Source organism: Theobroma cacao, chromosome 2, assembly GCF_053813885.1.
Source record: "Theobroma cacao isolate CCN51 chromosome 2, ASM5381388v1, whole genome shotgun sequence".
Lineage (NCBI taxonomy): Eukaryota > Viridiplantae > Streptophyta > Magnoliopsida > Malvales > Malvaceae > Theobroma > Theobroma cacao.
This window is the reverse complement of record NC_142640.1, coordinates 36,791,953-36,811,687: the sequence shown is the minus strand read 5'-3', so window position 1 is coordinate 36,811,687 and position 19,735 is coordinate 36,791,953. Positions and strand designations below refer to the sequence as shown.

Sequence of the window (19,735 nt, the reverse complement as noted above, 5' to 3'; positions counted from 1 at the left end):
CAAAATTATTAGATATGGCATGTGTTGCCTTAACAATTTCAGCCTTTATTTCTAATTGCTAATCCAAACATCAAAAATAAAAAAACCCCATCATTTACCCGAATCAACAAAGCATCTATCAAATATATTGGCAGCAAAGAAAAATTCATGAATCCATTAGCTAGATAATAAAAAATTTTCTCCACTCCAAGCATAAACCATGAGGAAGTAAGAAAACCCATTAACAAACATGCACAAAGGACTCATTCATTATGAAAAAATTATAAAATTTACCATTAATACCAACCTCATCCTCTCTTTACACAAAATAATTGAGAACCAAGTGTTTGGAGGAGTACTTACCTTAAGAGTGCAATAAGTGCAAGATTTTAGGTGAAAAAATAAAAAATCTAAGTAGAAATATATGCAAAAATTTTGAGTGCAAAAGAAAGAAGGAGTTAGGAGAATTGAAAGGGAATGAGGAATGGGGGGGGAGTAGTTTGGTGGCAGGAGAAAAAGAAAGAGTGAAAAAGACAACAAAATGAGGGTTTTTAAAGGGTTAGGGCTAGGCCCCGACTTAGCGCCACAGCCCTCACAAGCGCTAAACTTTGTCAGCCCGAAGCATCACTCTTTGGGTTTGAGCACTCCATGACAAAGAAAATGAGGAGAAAAGAAAAGATAAAGATGAAGGAAAAGTCAAAAGAAAAGAAATTGCATACAAAGGTTAATATTTTATCTAAACCACCTAGGAACCAGCGACATTTTTTTCATGAAAAAGGTTGCAATTTTTCTTATGCTTCTTGGGGATTACCAGCAGCCCATATTGGCTGCCACTTGGCATGCAAAAAGTCCATACTTATCTTGACTTCATTGGTATTCACGGCAAGGAAGGGAAATATTTCTTTTGGAAGACTTTTTCTAATTCTTTTTCCCTTCCAAGTGAAAAACTCGAGATTCTCAAAATCCTCCAGAAAGAACTTGATTCAAGAAGGAAGGAATGGAAACAAGCAACTGACCAACGTTGGGTATTCCACCATTTTTGAGGAAAAAGAGATCTATCGTTCTTTTCCTTAAAAACCCCATATATTTAAAGCTTTCTCCCAAGAGATTTAAGCTCCATAGCATTGATATTAGAGTTAGAGAATTCATGGTGAAGGTAAGAGCTTTAGTTTTAAGTTATTATAGTTGAGAATAAACGGTTGAATATCGTTGTCTTGATTGTGTAGCAACTAGCAAACTTAATTTGGATAAGCTTGTTGCGTGTTCGTTTCTTTTTCAACCCAAGCTTATGGAAAGCGATCTCTAGAGAGTTAAGGCTCCACAATAGAGTTAAGGAGTTGGGAGTTTTATTCGAGAGGTAAGAAATTATAAATATGGTCATTTTATTTGACTCGATTGGTTGAACCTTTTATTAAATTATTTAAGGCAGCAAAGGTACCCTAAGATTTGAAAGAAATAGATTCATGTATGTGGATTACATGTTAAATGATTATGAAGGACGAGGATGAAAAATGTGAAATTAGATTAAGGATTAATTGATTGAAGTGTTGCTCGTACACGTATGTAATTAAATATATTGAGTTTGTATTGTTGCTAGGAAGTGCAAAGTTAAAGTTAGAGTACTGTGGGGGTGTGCTGGGTGAAATAACGAGCGACTGTCAAGTAGGAATAGCTAGATACACCTCTGAACAAATAGCGATGTAATATCCCGCTATCGTAAGGTGAGTGAACTTGCATTAAAATGTTTTGGGATTAAGGCATATGTGTTTAATTAAATCCATTAAAATATTTTATCTATTTTTCTCAAAAATATGCATGGGAATAAGCTTTTAATGAAACGATTTGTGTTATGGAATTTGACTGTGATGAATCCATGTGTCCTGTGTTATGTTGATATATATATCTAAATAATATGATATGTATTGATAGTAATATTGGTGGTAATTGTAACCGAGCATGTGCATGATGTGGGGGAGCACATATCGATGATGATGGGTGCGAGAGTGTGGATGATGATATTACGTGTGCGCGATGTGGGGGTTGCACATGAGCTGGGTGAGGCGGTGGTGGTATGCGTGTTTATATATGTACATGCATATATATATATATATAGTTATGCAATAGAAAGTTCATGAATATGATATATGGTTGTAATGTATGTGGAATCCTGCATGTTGAACCTTGGAAATTGCTAAGTATTTTCAAGTTGATTTTTTTTATTGCAACAAAATGGCTTTTCTTGATGCAAAAGGAAATTTCTTCTTGGTGATTTGTTTTCCGCTGCAACTAGAATGATTCTCGCTACAGTGAGCAACTCTTGAGTTATTGGTTCAATTTTTGCCCTAAAGTCCGCTGCAGCAAGAATGCCTTTCCATTGCAACGAGATTCGTTCTGCTATGCTTGAACTCTATTGCACTCTCACTCTTTAACTTCTTTATTGATCATGAATTTTTCAATACTAAGGCACTAAATGATCAAGAGTTGAATTAAGGGGGTTTATAATAAAAAATAACTAAATTGCATTATTTTAAACTTAAGTGCATCATGATTTCTAAACCTTCCTTAACGTTGCTTGTTCCCTTCTTATGTTCACTCACTGAGTTTATACTCACGTGTTTAATCTTCATGTTTTAGGTTTTCTGAGTCAAAGGTGATTGAATCCTAGGATGAGGTATTCCTCCCTATCCATTGCTCGGTAGGTTTAACGTGACACTAAGTGTTAGCAACCGTGCCTAGAGTCACTCCGCTGACGGTCAAGGTCTAATTACGTGTATATGAATACTTGTTGTTAAATGCTAAGATTCATTTGTCAAACTATATATGTATATTATGGTTGATGATGCCATTCTGAATGCATAGTTGGGTTTTATGAATTGTTTCCAAAGGAACTATATTTGAACACTACGAAATTTTGGATTTTAAAGAAATATGGATTAATGTATAAGATTATATAAATAGTCTTGCTTAGGCTTAGTGGGCTGAGCCCATTGTGCCCTTGCGTCGGTCATGGCCCTAAAATTAGGCTGTGACATGTATGACTATGAATATTGGTATAAAGGAGAGTTTTCAATGGAATTGTGCATATGTTTGGCATTTTGACACTTAAATACGATATTAAGGTAAATATCAATAAAAATGATGAATTAATCCTATAGCTTAGGGATTTGATTTAATTTGATGTATATTTAATATATATGTATGAGGATTTGTATTATATGAGCTATTTAAGGTATGAGATAGCAGAGAATGGATTTGGGGTGTTAAGTTGGATTTTTAGAGGTTTTGAAAGACTTAAAACTACGTACATGGGAAAATGTTTCAACACATCCCCTCATCTATCGATAAATTCTTGGTAGGAAGAATAATATGAGGTGTTTTGGAGGAATTTTATCAATACATTTGAGGCTGTATTGATATATTTGATAAAAGATGAACATGTATCGATACATTGTCCCGATGTATCGATACATTTGAAGTAGGGAGCATCGGGACCATTCTGCCCAAAATGTATCGATACATTGCCTCAATGTATCGATACATTTATTTGAAACTAGGGCAGATGTATCGATACATCACAAAGAAAAGGCAAAATAAAAAGGGGGTTTCGGGCATTCCACCCATTTTAAAACAAAACCCATTTTCTCTCTTTCTTTCTCTACCTTATCCGAAACCTTAAGCCCTTAAATAGCATTTGGAGCCTCTTTGGAGATAGGTCAAAGCTTGGGAAATGATCTGGAGGTAAGATTACATATTTTTACTAATTGATTTTCTATTTAATCGATTAATAACCTCAGATCCAAATATTTTCAGATTTGGTCAAACTCTCTTCCATTGAGTTTATTAGACATTTGGAACCTAGATTTGGGCAACCCAGCTTTTAAGGTAAGGATTTAGGTCATTATTGAAGGATTTGAGCTTGTTTATGGAATTTGGTTATTTTTCAAAAGTTGAATATTTTTGAAAGCTAGGAAATAATTATGATCTTGATGTTTTCATGTGTCTAAGGGGAAAGTTGAGCTATTTTACTTATGGGTGAGTTAGAGGACAGTTGAAGGCTAAGAATCGGAGCTTGGCTAAGGACGCACCTTCGGTTGTCATGGTGAGTGGGATTTAATTAAATGCATGTGATGCATCTCAGATAATGTATGCGCTGCCATGGTACTTAAATGTTATGTGTTTGTCTAGATGAGAATAGCTAGGCTAATGAAATTGATATGTATATATGTGTGTGTGTGCGTGTGCGTGTGTGAATATGTATGTTGGCTAGAGGTATATGCCTAGGCTAGAGAATGAATATGATTTTGTGCCTAGATGAGGATTCCTAGGCTAATTAGTTATCTAAGATAGGAAATTTGTGATTGAATGATTTGTGATGAGCCATTAAATGGCATTGTGTTAGAACCATGGTATGTAGGACCTACAATAAGAGGCCTACACATCATGCGATATGAGTTATGTGTTGAGGATTGTGTCAAATTATGATGAATGTACTACCCAATTAGGCATATAGGCATAATGTGTACTTGGGATAATGGCACAACGTTTGAGGTGATATTAAGAATGTGAGGTCGAAGGGCCATGATTGCTGATAGATACGATATATGCATGAATGCCCATGTATTTGTGGTTGATTTGAGGATATGCAAAAGGCCGTTAAGCCATGATTGATACGATGGAATATGATGGATACCCATGTAGGGTTAAGGGCATAAGGTCCTATAGATTGATTATGTTTCGTTTGATGATGCCTTAGAGATCTGAAGGCACTTAAAGTTATACTGAGTTTAGAGATGACTGAAGCTCATTGAATTTGAATATGATTTGATGTGGATATATGGAATGTCATAATACGATGGCCTAATTTGTGGATATGTGTTTTGTCCAAGGGATGAATTCCAAATGTTGATTTGATTTGACGTTGAGTGGAGTCCCACGCCCTATGACTATGTGTGTGCCTACAAGGATGGTGGTAAGCAGGGATGGTGGCACTAATCTCGCTTGTGATTCCCGTCGATAGTGCTTTTATGCCACTCGTTTGAGAGTACTCTGGCTGATGCTACCGTCGAAAGATTACTTTGGTCGATGACTATGACTTCTCCCCTACTTGCTTCGACATTGCGCGTGATTTGTTCTCCACCCATTGCTTCGAAATGCAAGTGATCTATTTCTCTACCTAGCGGCTTTTCCTTGTGAGTGATTTATTTCTCCATCGATTGGCCACAGTGCATGAGTTGATGATGTCTAGGGTAGAACTACTAATTTGATTTCGTTTAACTATGCCGACATGCATCGGGTGTGGCATGATTTGATTTGAATATGAATATTTGGTTACTAACTGTGAATGATATTTGATGAAAAGCTTGAGATAAGCAAATTATATGTAAATGAGATTTGAGGTTGTGCTCGGTAAGTAAGCTGTGCATATAAAGCCCAGTTTAATGATAGCGACTTTAAAGATAGGCCTTAAATTGATATGATTTGATGTGAGGACACAAAATTTGGGATATTGTGGTTATGATACGCCATTGAGATGTGATTTAGCAAGACTTGATATGATAAGTTGTGCATGTAAAATATTAGGATGATCCTCGCGCCTTTGAATTGGAGATGTTTAAATATGAAAGTGTTACGGCTAGATAGGCCTAAATATATTTTATATGTAAAATATTATGCTGTGATATCATCTCCTCACTGAGTATTAGATGACTCACCCATCTGTAGTACCATGTGTAGATAAGAGAAGCTATGGGGCTACATGGCAAGTATCGTTGATTGGATAAACACATAATTGGCATCCGGTAGGTCTCCCTTTTAACATGTCACTTTGCTAAGTCTGTGTGGGCCTTTCGCCTTCAAGTTTTATTAGTTTGGAAAGTATGCGAGGCACGATGTGCCATTTGTATGGGTATAAGGTGTGTATGATACGAACCCGTTATGACAGTGAATGTAAGGCCTTATGAATGTTTGTTTGGATTATGAGCCAAGGATGATGTAATATATTTGAATTTTATTACAAACATTTGAACATAAATTCCCTTGGCTAGGTGTTGTGTGGCTTGAACATTAAGGCTTGCTCAGGTCTTATGGGCTTTGCTTGCCTGGCTCGTGCGCTAGTCCCGAATCTCCGGGTTTGGGTCATAACATCAAGGTCAAGATGACTACCAATAATCAGATTCTACTCGAAGGTTTATTGAGGTTTCACTACTCAATTTCTTTAAGTTGAAACCATCATTATTTTCTAGTTCTGATTCCATGGAGAATCCTTAGAACTTTTTAGATGATATGGAGAAGCTTGGTAGTGCTCTAGGATGTTCTTGTGTTTGATTAGTGAAATTAGCTGACTTTAAGCTGAGAGATATGGCACATATGTGGTATGAGTCTCTATGTAGGGGTAGGGCAACTAGTGTTGACCCATTGACATGGGAGGACTTTCGTACAACTTTTTTTTGCCAATTTCTTCTAAATAGGGTATGAGCAGCAAGGTGCGCAAGTTTGAGGCACTAGTATAGATGCTTGGCATGATTGTATTTGAGTATGGCATTTAGTTTACATAACTATTCTAGTATGCATCATACCTTGTCTCGACTAAAGGCATGAGGATTAAATGATTTATGGATGATTTGGTTGAGCCACTATTCAAGGCTATAACATCACAAGCATTCGATACCTATGCCTCAACAATTGATGTGCTTAAAGGATTGAGATGAGAACTATAATGATTTAAGCAACTTGAGATAGAGCTAAGAGGATTGAGACTTAGGGCTATCAAGATGTTAGTACTAGAAAAGGATCATCAGTCACAGGCCACCAAGGCTAACATAAAGCTTTTCAGCCACACATTTCCTAACAGGGGAGTGGTTTAGTCAGTTCAGGTTTTCATAATGAAAGGAGGACATTCATTGTGCTTAGACAGTAGACCTTAGGGTCGATAATTGAATAAGGTAACAATAAAGAACAAATATCTTCTTCCATGAACTATGATTTGTTTGATCTATTAAATGGAGCTTGGTGTTTCTTTAAGATTGATCTTCGCTTAGGTTATCGTCAACTTAGGATTAGGAAAAAAGATAGTCCTGAGACTACATTTCCACTGGATACGAACATTATGAGTTCTTGGTGATGTCTTTTAGGCTCATGTACACTTCAACAACCTTTACGGATATAATGAATCAAGTGCTCAAACCATACTTGGATAGATTTACTATGCTGTTCATTGATGATATTTTGGTGTATTTGAGAAGTAAGGAGGAACACGAGCAACATCTAAGGATTGTGCTCCAAGTGTTGAAAGAGCACTGGTTGTACACCATGTTCTCCAAGTGTGAGTTTGTGGCTTGATAGTGTTAGCTTCTTAGGCTACATGGTTCCTAAGGATGGAGTTAAGGTAGATGTAAAGAAGATTGAGGTAGTGCAGAAATGGCCTAGGCCAACTCTAGTGATAGAGATTCATAGCTTTTTAGGATTGGTCATATATTATTGAACATTTGTTAAAGACTTTCCCAAACTTGCCCCATTTATCACTAGACTGACTTAGAAGAATGTGAAGTTGCATTGGTTTGAGGCATGTGAGAAGAGCTTTGGAAAGCTTGAGGCTTGTTTTGCTTTGGCTGTGATACTTAGCTGATAGCTTTCAATATAAAGTTATTTAGGCTTAATTTTGATAATAATTTGGCTTAGTTTTTGTAGTAATACATAGAAATTAGTAGGTTTTATTTAATTATTTTAAATTCGGTAAGTCAATCTAATCTTAGTTAATTTTATGATTAATTTGGTGTTAATTGGGTTAAGATAGGTTGTTGTTGATTTATTTGTGCTTTTGTAGGTGTTTGAAAGAAGAATATTTGTAAAAGAATGAGAGCAATTTCAAGGTGTAGACTTTCACTGCATATGTTTCGGTATTTTGTCTATAACTTTTTCTAAAGAGCTCCAGATGAAGTGATTCTTAAACCATTGGAAAGATAAGAGAAAAAGATTCAACTTTCATGTTTACCACTTCACCCAGTTATGCCTGAAATATGGTTAAAAATCTTGTCAAAGTTGACATACTGAAGCAATCCTATAACAATTACGATTTCTGTTAATTAATTGGGTAAAGCTGCAACTCACAGAGTCTAGTGAGGAAATTCTAGCTGAAATTGACTTCTTTCTCCACCCAATTTGGCTTAACTTCAAACCATATAAAAACAACCTTCCAGAGGACTTAAAAAGAAAAGGAAACACCAGATTGAAAGTTGAGAGTCAAGCCGTAAAGTCATTGAAGCTGAGAAGATTTTAAAGGATTCAAGAAGACTTGGAAGATCAAGATTATAATTCTTGAGTTTTATCTTTTTGATTATTCTTTTATATTCTTATTTTGTTTTTATTGTTTAAACTTAATTTGATGATGATGTGTGACTTGATGGGGAATTAAATTGTTTATCTAAGATTATGATTGAACTATATGTAGTCTGAATTATTTATCTCTCTTTTACTTATGTTTGATAGATTTAAGTTGTTTATTTTCTTCTGTTCTTAATGCTTCTAATTGCTTGATCACCAATTAGATTGAATTGGAAACCTAGTTTAAACCTTGACCAAAGAGATTTAGGTAAACCTTGAATAGTATAGCGTATGATCGAATGCACTTAGTTAATTAGGAGGTTTGATTTGCATATAGGGTAGACATACACTTATAAGCCATATGTAGCCAAGATTAGAACACAAACTTAATGAATCTTTCTTCAATTTAATTTGCATAGACATATAGTAAATTAATTGAAAGAGGTATTTTTATGAGAAACTAGATAAAGACTTGTAAATAATTTAGGACTCTAAGTTAGCAACTTAATCCATTAAACTAAGTTAAGAGAGAGAGACAATAATCGGATGAAGTATTGAGGGATATTGTAATCTCAGGTTTGGTATTTAAGTGAGTTTTTTGTACTATTTAATTTTAGTTTCAGTTTATTAGTTTTAATTTTTTTTATTTTAATTGTTTGGACAAAATTATGGTGTTATAATTTTAGTGGTTAATTGTAAGAATTAAACAATTCTCTGTGGGAACGATAGTCTACTTCATTACTATATTACTTGTTAATGATACGTGCACTTGCGTGAGAAATTAACAAGAAGTTTTTGGCACTGTTGCCAGGGATCGAACCTGGGTCGCCCGCCTGACTCACGCAAGTGCACGTATCGTTAACAAGTAATATAGTAATGAAGTAAAGTATCGTTCTCACAGAGAATTGTTTAATTCCTATTGTTAACTACTAAAATCATAACACAACCTAATTTTATTCAAACAACCAAATTTTAAAATTATTAAAAAGAAAACTTAAAACTACTAAACTAAAACTTCAATCAACTACCAGACCTAAGATTATGATATCCCTCAATACTTCATCTGAATATTGTCTCTCTCTCTTAACTTAGTTTAATGGATTAAATTGCTAACTTAGAGTCCTAAATTATTTATAAGTCTCTATCGAGTTTCTTATAAAAATACCTCTCCTAATTAATTTACTTTATGTCTATGCAAATTAAATTGAAGAAAGATTCATTAAGTTTGTGCTTTAATTTTGGCTACATATGGCTTATAAGTGTATGTCGACCCTATATGCAAATCAAACCACCTAATGAACTAAGTGCATTCGATCATACTCTATTCTATTCAAGATCTACCTAAATCTCCTTCGTCAAGGTTTAACCTAAGTTTTCAATTCAATCTAATTGGTGATTAGGCAATTATAAGCATTAAGAATAGAATAAAATAAATAATTTAAATATATCAAACATAAGTGGAAGTCTGCACCTCAAAATTGCTCTCATTTTTTCACTAAAATTCTTCATTCGTCAAATACCTACAAAAGCACAAATAAATCAATAACAACGTATCTTAACCATATTGACACTTAAATTAAGCATAAAATCAACTAAGATTAGATTGAGTAACCTAAACTAACTAATTTAAAATAATTAAATAAAACCTTCTAATTTCTATGCATTATTACAAGAACTAAGCTAAATTACTATTAAAATTAAGCTCAAATAACTCTATATCATAGAGTTATCACACCCCCAAACTTAATATTTTGCTAGTCTTCAAGCAAAATATAGAAAAAAACCTAACTTACGAAAATCAAATTCAGTTAAAGAAAACTAAAATAAATATAGTTACTACTCCTACTACTACTACTACTACTACTTCTGTTATTATTACGACTAGAGATAAAGCGCACCAACTCAATGGTTCCACATAATTTCCTCAAAAGTATGTCTATCAAACATTAACCTAAGGAAAAATATAAGCCTCATTCAAATTCATGTTTCAATTCCAATGCAAGCACATTCTTGAATGGATTTTTGTGTGTGTGTAGTCTTTTACCAAGAATATCATTATATCCGGATTAGTTTATGCAACCACAAATTTCAAATTAGTATTAGAACTCCATATGTTTACTTTTCATCTCTCTCTCCACTAATGTAGACTAACACCAAGCTAGGGATCAATAGGACTTTAATAAGCTTGTAATGTATGGCTAGGTTCAAAGCATGATAAAGGATATTAATGTGGCTCAAATCACCCTAAGCACACAATTATTCTAGAACCTATCTATAGAGTTCTATTTTCCTTCCCCTAGTACACTTTTTCTTCCACATTTGAACTTTTCTTTTTTTCTTTTTTCTTCAACACATTTTTTTTCACAATTTCACACCCTCAAACTTATTTTCTTTGTATTGTAGGTAATGGGGTTCTTTTCCATATTTTGAACTTTTTTTTTTCTTATCAACATCACCTTTCAACCTTTTTCAACATTCAGCTCAATTTAAATTTCCTAAAACAATATACATGCTTAGGAGTGAGGGTTGCAAAATTGGAAATTTAATTTTAAGGTTAGACTCAATTATTATGTAGTTAAACAAAGAAAAGGGAAATTAGGCTCAAAGGGGTAAACAAGGAATAAACATTTAACCATGTTAGCTTTTTAGGCTCAAACGGTCCAAAGATGGCCTAAATCATCTCCCTAACTAAGTATTGCCTAGGATTTCACCTCGAGAGAAAATCAAGCAAATTCTAGAATTCATGATGTAATCTAAAATTTACATCAATATAAACCTTATCTAGATATTCAAAATAATTCAAAGTAAAAGATATAATGCTCAAATTATGGAAATTACATCTTAACAATGATACTTAACAAAAGCATTTATCATCAATCCAAACAAAAACCTTATTCACCAAAAGTTAAGAATTTAAGACAACTAGTTATCATCATTGGATAGAGAAATCATAGAAACAATTAGCACAACTTTACTCTAGAATCCTAAAATTCAAACAAGAAATAAATTCATTTACCAACTAATCCTAAATTACGTATAAATTTGGATAATCATGTAAATAAAATTAAATCTAAAACTTCCACAAAATGTTTACCACTAGAAAAATAAATTCACCCCCCCAAACTTAAACTAAACATTATCCTCAATGTTAGAAAAAATAAAGGAAAGGTAAAGAATACTCTCCTGAAGGTTGGATGAATTTGGTGAAGTGCTAGTCATCACCTTCGTCCTCATCATCCTCATTGTCAATTGTAGGAGAATTTTTTTTATTGAAAAAAATAGAGATTAATAAAAATAAATAAATAAATAAAATAAAAATAATTAACAAATAAGAGTTTCGAAAGCTTAGGTTGCCTCCCAAGAAGCGCTTCTTTATAGTCAAAAGTTTGACTTTGGTTGAGGTTTGAGTTTACATGGAAAAAAGCTTGAGGTGTGGAAGTAGCCTCCTCATAAAATGAGGGTGTAATGCCTTTAACTCAAGATTTGATGCTTGCTTAACCTAAGGTGGTGGAATAGGCTGACTTTTATCCAACTTCTCAAATTGAGTTCTTCTTGAATAATGTGCTTTTGCTATAACCTCTCAAGTAACTCATCAACTGTATATAGAAAAAGAATGGGAGGCACATATGGCTTGACTTGTGGTGTTATAGATCTTTCTTCTTCTTGCTTAATTTCTTCATCTTGAACTTGATTGCTGGAAGTATTTCCTTGATCTACTTTATCTCCATCATCTTGAGGTCTGTTGATGATGGCACTAACTAGTTAATGCGCTTGTGTCTCAAGATTTCAGATTGATTCTGCTTGACTTTGAATGATGGCATCAATCTTTGTCTTGAAGGCATCTATCTTTGTCATGAAGGCATCTATCTTTGTCATGAAGGCATTAGTCTTTGTCATGAATTGCATGAACATATCCTCTATTGAAGGCTTTTTATCTAGCATAGTAGCTTAACTTGTGATTGAAAACCATTATGGAAAATAGGCTATGATGAATATGTAAGATCATGATCATTACTCCATGAAAGATTTTTGTGATTCCACCCTGAGTTGTAATTGTTGGAGTATGACTTATTTTGTTGCCTATTGAAGCTTCTATCAAATTGCACTGATTCGAATAGGCTGGACAACAATCACTTGAATGCCTATCTCCACAAAGCACACATGTCACAAAAGCACTTTAAAAAAAAATTATCACCCTAAGCATTAATTTTCTGAGACAAAGCATCTACTTGGGTCGCTAAAACACTGATTACATCCAATGCATAATCACTAGCAACCCTTCTTGGAACAAATTGTTCAGATGGCCATTGATAGTTCATCACCTCAATCAAAAGTTTTTGAAATAAAAAGAAAAGTTTCAAGTAAGATTAGGAATGCTTGGTATTAATATTAACAAGAAAGAATTAAAAATCAAGCCTACTGTAGGGTGTGGGCAAATATATGGTGTACTATGAGGCCTCTAATAGACTGGGATGGGGTTAGTCGATTCAATCTATCTTAATGGGATTTTTGCTTTTGTTGAGTGGTATAGAAGGGATTTGGCCCTTCTGTGGGCTTTAGTTAAATTTTATCTATGCAAGTATACATATTGACCAGATAGTATATTAGTAAGTAGAGTATCGATCCCTTAGAGAGTTGTTCTAAAAATTTACTAAGTACTAAAATTAAAACAATTTAGTTTTATTCAAACAATTAAAATTTGAATAACTAATTAATCAAATAAAACTAAACTAAGTAACATTAAAAAAAATCTAAGCAAAAGTATAATGGAATGAAAATCAACTTAGAAAAGTCTAGGATTACAATATCCTTTGCACTTCATATAATCTTACCTCTCTCTCTTAACTTAATCCAATGGGTTGAATTGCTAACCTAGAGTCCTCAATTATTTATAATGTTTTCTTGAGTCTCTTATAAAAATATTTACTTGACCCAAAACACTATATTCCTACATGAATTAAAATAAAAATAGACTCATTAAGTTTAAGCTTTATTACTGACTACATATTGCATATAAGCATATTCTTATCTTATACATCATATGCTATTCCAATTTTAGCCTACATTAACTCCCTTTCCTAAGTTATGTTTAGGTTTTTAGATCAATTTAATTAGTGATTAGGCAATTAAAAAGCTCTAAGAACAAATTGGAATAAACCATTCTATCCCTTTGAAAAAAAGCTAGAAAAAGATTTAAAATTTAAACTACATGTGAGTTCAATTGCAATCCTAGAAAAAGGAATTTAGCTACTTATAATTGCAAAAATAAATAAAAAAATATGAACTTTAGCCATCAAGAGTAACAAGAATAGTAAAATCTAAGGAAGAAGAAAGTAAACAAATTTTTGCAGCCTTCATCTTCAATCTTTAGCCTCAACCTTTAGCTTCTTGAATCTCTCTTGGGATTTTATCCTTAATGTGTGCTGCTAACTTCCTCTTAAGCTAACTACTTATAACCTAACTTAACTTAATTCTACCTAAATTAAATTATTTTAGTCTAAAAACTCTTAATATGGGCTTCGAATAAGTAGAGGGTTGAAGAAGGACTTAGTCAACCTGTAGCCTACTCTTTTCTACCCTTTTTCTTCAATTTTTCTAGCTCGACGTCGCGGCATACCCCATCTAAGCGGCGGTGCTCCATTGATCTGATGACTTCTTTTTATCAATTGCCACACTTTGTTAATTTTAAACGCAATTTACTCTATTGTTAATGCAGAACTAGGTAAAGTGATTTGCATGAAGTTATAGTTCTATCTCTTACCTTTCCAATGTTTTAAGAATCGCATCATTTGGAGTTCTGGAGCGAAAGTTATGCTCAAAATACCATGATATATATGAACAGGGCCTAAACTCCTTAAACACCTTTCTTCAACGAATTAAGCCTTATTCTTCTACAATCTTGCAAAAACATAAAAACTAATAAGCAATAACTAAATTAAGATAAATAAACATAAAATGAAACTAACTTAATAAAAATAAACTGAATAGAAAAATAACAAAAAGTAACTAGATTATAACATAAACTCAAGAACTTAGCTAACTTTAAAGAACTATTTGAGACAAAAAGAATTCTATTTTATAGAATTATCACACCCCCAAACTTAAGATTTTGCTAGTCCCCGAGCAAAAGAAAAGAAAACAAAGAAAACAAAAAAGCTTAATAAAAAAACCTTTCAAGAGAAAAAAATTCACCAAGTTATGATTTCCCAACTTTTTCTCAAAAATTATCTCATAATTCCAACTTAAGGTAAAGTACAGATAATCTTCAAATTCATGCATCAATTCAAATAAAAGCTCACTTTCCAATGGACTTCTTATGTGTGTGAATAATCTCTTACAAAGAATATTATGCAATTCAGATTGGTTTATACTAATTCCAAGTATAGATTAGTATTAGAATCCCATAAGTTTACTTTCCATCTCTCTGTCCACTAATGTAGACTAATACTTATTCAAGGATTAATAGGTCTTTATTAGGCTTGTAATGTAAGGTTTGGGTCAAGGTATGATAAAAGATATATTTAGGCTCAAATTCACCTTGAGCACTTAATCAAACCTATAAAGAACTCAAAATATATTTTTTTGTAGCATGCCCAAACTTGAAGTAAACCTTCTTTTGAGCAACACACTTTATTTCTTTTTTTTACACCCTGAACTTATTTTTGACAATTATGAACAAAGGGTAAATTTCTAACACCTCTCACCTTTTAACCTTTTTTTTTTCTTTTTTTTTTTTACAATCCACCTTTCTCCCTCGATTTAAGTTTAAGCTCAAGATATTTCCTAGAAAAATCAAAATACTTAAGGGTGAAAGGTTCAAAATTGGAAATAAATAAAAAGGCTTAGGCTAATATGTGGTTACAAAGTAAAGGAAAAATAGGCTCAAAAGGAGTTATCAGGGATATATATATATATATATATATATATCAAGGTAGGCTCGAAAAGTCTCAAATGGTCCAAAGATGGCCTAAATCATCTCATATCCTAAATGTTATCTAAGATTTTGCCTTAAGAGAGCATCGAGCAAATTCTAAAATCCTTAACTTCACTATACTTTTATTAACCAAAACTTTTCCTAAATCACATGATAATTCTAAGTAAAAAATATAGTGCTCAAATTATTAGAAGTCACATTCTACAATGAAGCTATCACAAGAATATCAACACAATTGAAATCATACCCATATTCTCCTAAAAGCTAAAGCCATGAAATAATCAAAACATCATCCTAGGGCAATGAAAATTATAAACAAAGTATCAACTTATCTCCATTTTTTACATTTTTTAATTGTAAAAGCTAAATAAACATGCAGAATGAAAAAAGAAAGATAAACAAATAAAGATAAATAAACAACAATAACTTTAAAATAAATAAAGACACCCCCTAAATTTAAAGCTAAACATTGTCCTCAATGTTTGAAGAAAAAAAACAACAAAAAGAAAAAAAAATGAAAACTCTCATTTCAAAGCTGCCACATTAGTAAAATGGTCTAGATATCCTCCTTCTTCTCATCATCAGCTCCAACAATTGTAGGATCACCAGGCAACATAAGGAAAGTGTCGATATTCATGTCTATATGTTCTGCATAAGCTCTTATCATTTGTTCAATCACATTAAAGCACTGTGAATGATGGGCCATGTGAGTTTCAAGTCTCTCCATCCTTGGTGCCATAGACAACACTTGAGGAAGTGATGCTTTGGGTCTTGCTATTGATGAACTACCTACAGCAGTTGAAGACACTTGTTGCATAAATTTTTCCATTATTCCATCATTAATTAAACCCTTACGATAAAGAAACTTTTCCCTAGAACCATGTTCCACACCACCTCACTTACATAATTTCGTAATCAAAGAGGGAAACTAGATACCCTCACAAGGAGTATTAGTAGATTTAAAAATATTGAGGTAGATCAAACGTCTAATATTAATTGCTTTACTAGTCAAAACACAATAAAGGAAGACAACTCGATCCCTAGTGATATCACTCACATGCTTAACTTGAAGCAATCTAGCAATAATAAAATAAAACCAACATTTGTAGGCACCATGAAGCTTGTTGCTTTTAAAGGACACAGGCAATCTTTTAAATAATTTACACTTCCCCTTACCTTTACACAAGTAATTAATTATCTCCTCATAATCTTGCTCCAAAGTAAAATATTCATCAATCAAATCAGTAGGAATTTCAAAATAAGCATTAATAGCATCAAAAGTAAAATGCAAAAATTTACCATGAACAAGAACAAATCCATTGTGATGCTCCTTTGCATTAGTATAAATTTCTCTAACTAAAGGCACCATAGCTACAAGAGGTTGTTTGCAAAATGTGGTCCACTGCCTAGCAAGAATAATTACATGAACATCTAGAAATTAACTTTTACTAACATCAAATCCTCTCACAGGCACTAGAGTTTTATAAACTACCTCCTCATTATATCCCTTTTTAGCATTAGGAGAAATAAATCTAATCTTATCATAAAACCTACTAGCAGTGGCTCTTTTCGGTGCCATATTCAATAAATCAAACTCTAAATAAATATTTAAACAATTAATCCCCAGGAACTTATCAATTTAAGTAGTAGAAATCCTATAATCCATAATATCACAAAGCACGATATCTTAAAAATCACTAGTGTAAGAAAGTGTACTTACTTGAGTAGTCAAGACCAACTATTGAATAGTTGAAGGCCAAGAGAAGTTTGGTTAGGATTTGAAGAAGAAATTGTATAAAGAAGGTGGAGAAAATGTTTTTAGAGAAAGAAAACAGGTGGCTAATGAAAAAGAGGAGAATGGAAGAGGGGTATTTATGGTTTATGATTTTTTTTTGTCTTTTTTTCTTTCAAAGGCTGGTTGGGAGCAGTGGCACATCCTTTAGTTACCACAGCATTGCAGAGATTTATGCCCCCACATCATGCCAAGTTTGAGTGCTATAGCACTCTTGTGCACTGTGAATTAGCATCCTCTTGACATTGAGGCGCCGTGACACTCTTGCCTTTTCTTTAGGAAAGGGGGAACTTGCAAAAAAGGAAAATATATAAAAAAATTCAATAATTATTGATAATAAATAATAAATGAATAAAAGAAAATAAATTAAAGTAAGTAAATTAAGTTAGAAAGCTTGGGTTGCTGCCCAAGAAATGCTTGTTTATAGTCACTAGCTTGATTATAACACCCTCTTTTGTTGTTCTTCATCCTTAAAATACGACTTAAGACTTAGTCCATTAACTGTGAATGTGTCGTGTCCTCACTACCAATTTCTATTATTCCACAAGGATAAGCTTTACCACATTAAAAGGACCCATACATCTTGCTTTACATTTCCCTAGGAAAAGCTTAAAGTATGATCGAGAAAGTAACATTCTTGTTGTCCAACCTTAAAAGGACAATTAGATGGCCATGGAGGATTCTCTTCTGACAACTGCTTGGGTCTAATATGCGGAGGTGGTAGCTTAAACTCAAAGATTGGTGCTTGGTCACTTGTAAATGGAGAAATAGGTTCACTTTTGCCTCATCAACTAACTCCACTCTATAACAACTATTTGTATATGGATAATTGATTGCATTGAAAATATTAAACTCGACTACCTCTTCTCCAACTTTAAAAGTTATCTTGCCTTCACTTACATCAATGATTGTGCCTAGAGTAGCCAGGATTGGTCATCCCAAAATTAAAGAAATTTCCACATACTCTTACATCTCAAGTACAATGAAGTCCACCGAAATGTAAAGATGCCCAACTTTAACCAACACATCCTTAATAATCCCAACAGGGTAGCTAATTATCTTGTTTGCTAATTGCAAAGAAACTATAGTAGGATGTATCTCATTAAGTCTAACTTTCTCAATAATTGATAAAGGCATAATTGAAACATCGACACCTAAATCACACAAAGCTTTAGAAAATTTAAATTTACTAATAGTATAAGGGATAGGAAAATTCCTTGGTTCTTTAAGCCTTGGTGGAAGCTTGTTTTGAATTATAGCACTGCACATTTTAGTTAGTGCAACTGTTTCTTCTAGTTTCTTATTCTTGGTTGAGATGTCTTTCAAGAATTTGACATATTTTGGCATGTTTTCAAAAGATTTAGTAAAAGGAATATTTATGTGGAGCTTCTTAAAGACATTGAGAAATTTCTCAAACTATTTATCAAGCATTTGCTTTTGTAACCTTTGTGGGAAAGGTGGTGGAGGATAATTTACTTGGGACTTCACTTGGTTTTTAGCTTTCCCATTATCTTTCTTTTCAGCTTCAAGTTTTATAGCAACAATTATCTCTTCATCATCCACAAACTATTTTGAAGATTCAATTGATTTGTCACTCACCCCTTCAACTTCTTTTCCACTCTTGAGGGTAATTGCATTGCATTGTTCCTTACCCTTGGGATTGACTTGAGTGTCACTCGGTAAGGCACCTTAGGGTCTATTATTGATGGAACTAACAAGTTGTTCAGTTTGAATCTTAAGATTGCGAATTGATGCTGCTTGATTCTGAATGATGGCATCATTCTTTGTCATGTAGGCATCAATCTTTGTCATGAATTGCATGAACATCTGCTCCATAGTAGGCTTTTTCTCAAGGACAAGAGGTTTTGGTTGTGGTGGAAAGCTAGGAGGATTATTTAGCCTTGGATTTGAAGGTCCTAGTTTATTATTATCCCATGAGAAGTTTCGATGGTTCCTCCAACCAGGATTATAGGTATTGGAGTATGGGTTAGTTTGTTGCTTATTAAAGTTCCCAACGAACTTAACTGATTCAAAATTAGATGGACATTGATCACTTGAATGGCTACCTTGACAAAAAATCACAAGTTATCACGGAGTTTTGGACAGCATTAACTCCCATTGTGTCAAATCTTTTTGTTAATGCAGCTACTTGTGTAGTCAAAGCATTTAGTGCATCAATCTCATAAACACTAGTAGCTTTTCTAGAATCAAATCTTTCTGAAAGCCATTGGTAATTATTGGATGCCATATCTTCCAACAAATTATAGGCTTCAATAGGATTTTTACCTATCAATGCCCCACCAGCAACGACATCAATTGTAGATCTGATTAAACTGACAAACCCATTATAGAATGTCTAAACTTAAAGCCATTGAGGAAGCCCATGATGTGGACATCTTCTAAGCAAATCTTTAAATCATTCCCAAGCCTCATATAATGATTCGCCAACAAATTGTGCAAAAAAAGTTATATCATTCCTCAACTTTACAGTCTTTACAGGTGGAAAAATTTTGCTAAGAATTTTTGAGCCAAGTCTTCCCATGTAGTAATAGATCTAGTGGGCAGTGAATTCAAACAACGCTTTGCCTTATCTCTCAATGAAAAAGAAAAGTGTATAAGTCTAATATCATCATCAATCACCCCATTATATTTGAAAGTGTCACAAATTTCAAAGAAATTAACAAGATGGGAATTGGGATCAGTACTAGGTA

The 19,735-nt window shown here is 33.3% G+C and overlaps 1 non-coding gene across 1 annotated transcript; it reads left to right on the top strand.

Annotated features, from left to right (window-relative positions):
- The first annotated feature begins 19,402 nt into the window (after window positions 1-19,402).
- On the top strand, window positions 19,403-19,509 carry LOC148764214 (small nucleolar RNA R71). Its single transcript, XR_016024988.1, has one exon. It is a non-coding gene; the product is annotated as a small nucleolar RNA R71 (small nucleolar RNA).
- The last annotated feature ends 226 nt before the right edge of the window (window positions 19,510-19,735 follow it).